Genomic DNA, 4,787 nt, shown 5'->3' with positions numbered 1-4,787 from the left:
GTGTTTCTGGTTGGTGCAGCTATTGGATTTCTACCTCAGTCTTGGAGAACTGGTAAAATTTATCCCCAAACAGCAATGTCATCCATCATTTATTCATTGATCCATAAAATTTATTAACCATTACCAAGTACTAGACACAATGAAGATATTTACCATGAACTTCAAAATTCTGTATCCAATGAGTTGAGTTCCTACCTTGTTTGTTGATACTGTGAGATTTTATAAAGGTGTTTGCTTCTTTAGAATGCCAAGTGTCTTGCCTGTGTTACATCAGGAGGAGTTATATGCAAAAGACACATTAAGAAGATTTGCTTTCACAGTAATAATACATCACAACTGCTCCACATTTTCATACAGTTTCATATGAGAACTACACTTGGATGTTGTGCCAGTCCTGTAAGATGGAAGTCACAGGAATTGTGTCTTTGCTATACAATGAAAGACGCAGGCACAGGGATGAAGCATCTCCTCCTCAAGGCTCCGGGGATAGTGACTGGCAGGTGCGATCCTCTATGTTCAGAGTCTTATTTTCATTTCTGTTGCTGTGATAAAATATCCTGACAAAAGCAACTGTAAGGAAGAAAAGGTTTATTTAACTTACCATCCCAGATTTCAGTCCCTCACCACAAGGGTGTGCAGGTAGGAGCTTGAAACAGCTAGTCACATCCACAGCCAAGAACACAGAACAAATGCATACCTGCATGCTTACTTTTGCTCAACCCCTCCCCTTATATCCCAGGACCCCGCTGCCCAGGGAATGGTGTGCCAACAGTGAGCTGAGTCTTCTCACCTCAATTAATGCAATCAAAATGATGCCCTAGATGTGCCCACAGGCCAACCTGATCTAGAAATTCATCATTGAGACTCTTCCCAGGTGATGCTAGATTGTGTCAAGTTGGCAAAGCTAATCAGCATAGGGTCAGTCCAACTTTAGACCACATATTTCATTATTACTAGCTTTTAAAAAGGTCTTAATTAACCAATGAACATTAATTCATAAATAGGTTCATGTATGACTAAGAAATGAGCATGTTTAATATCTAGAATTGGTAACATTCTCTAATGAGCTAAAGCTAACAATTCAGTTTTCATTCTGCAGACCCTACTTGTGACATGACTTTCCAGTGCTGTGGCATAGACCAGGGTTCAGGAAACCTCTGGATCCTCTCTCTCCTGCCTGACTTTCACACACATTTCCAATTCTCCCCTATACACTATACTTTAACCACACTAGTCAGTCTCCCGAACATAGGATACAATTTAATTTAGTGCTTTTGTTCAGTCTTTTTCCCGAGACTGGGATAATTTTCTTCTTTAGCTTGTTATAATCAATGAATCTAAGAGTCAATAAAATGCCACCTCTTTTTGGTGGCTTTTCCTAACTGACCTTGGCATAAGATGTTTTTGTCTCCTGTAAATTCTTACACCATTTTATGGGAATGTGTCAAAGCTCTTAGGACATTTATTTAAAGGTATTTATGTATTTCCTCTTCCTAGTTACATACAATTCCTTGAGAGTAAAGATCACCTTTTGTTCATCTTTGTAGTCATACTTAGCCCTGTTCTTAGTATGTTTCAGTGCTCCAATAATGTCTGTCAAGGTAATTGATAAGGACAGTCATTAATTTAAAATTTCACTGATTATTTACTTACTTTTCTTTTTCGGGTATCTCTCTTTAGTCTTCTTTTGTGACAAATTGTTTGTACCTTATATTTTTCTCTGAGAAACTTTCAGTCTTGTCTTTATCTGTACAAATAAGTGCTATTTAATTTATTATTCAGTGTTTTCTTTCTTGTTAGATCACAAAAAATTGGAACATAAATTAAAATTTTCTCTATGCCTGTTGTTAAAATGCAGATTGGGGCTGGGGAGATGGCTCAGTGGGTAAAAGTATTCACCATGAAAATTTGACCATCTTCAAATTCCCAGAACCCACTAAATCTCCAGTATAAAGCTGGATACAGCAGCAGCATGTGTCTGTAATCCCAGCATTCCTGGGGTGACATGAGAGACAGAGGCAGGAGAACTTCCTGAGAGTTTACAGACCTGGCAGCCTAGAGGATTCAGGGATGTGGCAGAAATGAAAGAAACCTGTTTGAATAAGGAAGAAGGCCAGAACAGACTCCTGAAATTTGGCCTCTAACCTCCAGGCATCCCTGTGGCATGTGTGCAATAACAGTCACAAACACATTGACCACACACAGAAATGTACAGACTGAAGAATTTATCACTCTACTGATTTTTTTTGTATGCTAAACACAATTTTCCCCCATTAGTTCTTTGTATTTGAGTTCTTTTTTTAAGTTTAAGAAAAATTTTATTGATTCCAGAATTTCATACAATGAATTTTGATTATATTTGGACTTTTCCCATCTCCACTCTCACCCTACTACCCCTCATCTCCTTAAGCCTGACTCTGTGTCTTCTATCTGCAAATGCAAAACTTTGTCGACGTTGCATAACCCATCTGAACTGAGTGCCAGAGAAATTGTATCTCAGAGTGTTAGTGAGCTATAATTCGTACACTTAGGTGGGCCAAAGTAAGAGTCCACTCCCTTTTCTTTGTACATGGTTTTGGGTCAGAATATGCCCAAGTTTCTTGGAGTGGGATTTTCACTTTTAATTTCTGTTTCTCTTATACACTGCTTAGGAATGCCAAGTAGGGATTCCCCTTTTTCCCAACTGTCAGAAATGCTTGATTTTCTTCGTCAAAGTTAATTGTTTGCAGCCCTTGCATGCAGGATACACTTTGGCTGTTTCTGGACCTCACTCAGCACAATTACCATACTGTGAACTGAAGCGTTCTCCAATAGGCTGATTTCCCTCAGGGTTTTACTGTGGGTAGAAGCAGAAGCTAGGTCCTCATAGCAGGCAGCAGTTAGCTCACTGGCTTCCAACCCAAGATTCTCTGAGAGGCAGCTGGGAGGTGTAAGTCAAATGCACTGCTGGGAGGCACACAAGGCATCCAGTCCCCTCCTCCCACAGACCTTGTGATAACCTGAGAAAAGAATTCTCCAAACCCTGGTTTGAAGAATCTGAACGAGTTTATTGTACTTGCTAATTGAGCTTGGGGTGTGGGTTTACTTACAGATAAGTGGGCGCCCCCTCCCCCATTCACAGCTGTGTTCGAAAGTCCACACCCAGACATAAATCCTGTGGTTCAGGACAGCCTTACAAAATGTGGAGGGACCAGCCTCCTGGTTTTCCCAGCTTTTATACCCTTAGCCCTTTGCCGGCAAGCGGCTGTGGTCAACTGCTTGGCTGGAAGAGGGAAGGGGAGTGGCTTCATTGTAGTGAATGGGAAGGAGGTGGGTCCATGGCTCATCATCACAGCGTCCGAGGCACACCCGGGTCACAGGAGGTTTCACAGCTACACAGGGCAACTTTACGCCAGTGGCCTCTAGTTTATTTTCTGTATTCTGTAGACTTCTTAGATTCCTAATGTTGAAGACTGCAGTCAGGTCGTGACAGCCACTGGGTGAAGACTGGAGCTTAGTGAAAACCCCAAGTCTGTCACATCCCTAGAGAAACATAATTTCTTATTATATGCCAAATATGAATCTTTATATTTATAGAAAGTATGCCACTCACCACTCATCAAAGAAGTTTCTTTTGCCACAGATGGAGACTACTGGTCACACATAGAGATTAAGTGTCTGTAAAATGCCCAACTCTAAGTGACACATCTACAATGGAACCTCTGCACCTAAGGTTTATGGAACATAGTGGAACAAGAGGTAGAGAGAACACTAATGTATCATCTCCCAACTCTCATCAATGAAGCTCCCTCATGCAACAGAGGACAATGAACGCAAAAGGACAAAAATGGCCAAAGTGTAGAGAATAAGAGTCTGTAGAGTGTGGGTCCTTGGACAGGACTCCTTTATTAAACTTCACCCACTCAGGGCTCAGGGACCATTGCAGAAGAGGGCATGGAAATATTGTAAGAGCCAGGGGAGAAGGTATATGGGAAATAGAGTCTTACAGGCTCCTAGGACCTTGCTCATATGACCTTATAGCAATGGTGACAGCATGCACAAGACCCATGCAAACTAAAGCAGACAAAAATCCAGCATAGAACTGTGTAAATGGGCAGCAGGCTCTAATCTTTGCTGAAGAACTATTGGGTAGCTTATTACTGCTGGGTGAAGACTAGCTTTTCTTCTTTAAGGGAGGGACTTTGGAAAAGCTGCCTAGACCCCTGTGGATGAACTAACACTGAGGGACATCTGGAGACACTAACTTGACTCAATAGGCTTTAACATAAATGACAATGCATGAAATCTAGTGTGTGTGTGGGGGGTATGGGAGGGTGTTGATGGGGAAGGGGTGTAAAGATGATTAAGATGTGAAAGAAATACTTAAAAATTCAATAACATATATACAAAAGACAAAAATAAAATATCAAAAAAGAAAAATGATATTATGATGTTCACTGGTAAAAGGATGGAACTTGAAGCAATCATCCTTAGTGAGGTCACCAAGATCCAGAAAGAAAAACATCACATATTCTTTCTCATAAGTTTTGAATCCTTAGATATGCCCATACTTCAATTGGAAAATCCATAGAGACAAGAAATGAATTAATGACCACAGGTGAGGAGGCTTCATGAGAGGGGAGGTAGAATGCAGGGATATATAGAGAGAAAGGGAAATAATGGAGTAGGAAGGGGTAAATGGGGTGGGCAATGGGAAAGCAGGGCAGAAGAGTATGGGGAGGGACAACTAACACTGAAGGCCATTAGATAAGTCATATGGAAATGTACAACTATAGGTTGAAGCTTTT

At 40.9% G+C, this 4,787-nt stretch overlaps 1 pseudogene; it reads left to right on the top strand.

Moving 5' to 3' along the window:
* Positions 1-401: 401 nt before the first annotated feature.
* The window catches only part of LOC103746490, a 6,513-nt pseudogene continuing 2,127 nt past the window's right edge, over positions 402-4,787 (top strand).

The sequence above is a fragment of the Nannospalax galili genome, unplaced genomic scaffold (assembly GCF_000622305.1).
Source record: "Nannospalax galili isolate Female #2095 unplaced genomic scaffold, S.galili_v1.0 scaffold824, whole genome shotgun sequence".
Lineage (NCBI taxonomy): Eukaryota > Metazoa > Chordata > Mammalia > Rodentia > Spalacidae > Nannospalax > Nannospalax galili.
The sequence above is the reverse complement of the archived record's forward strand: the minus strand, read 5'-3'. Positions and strand labels throughout refer to the sequence as shown.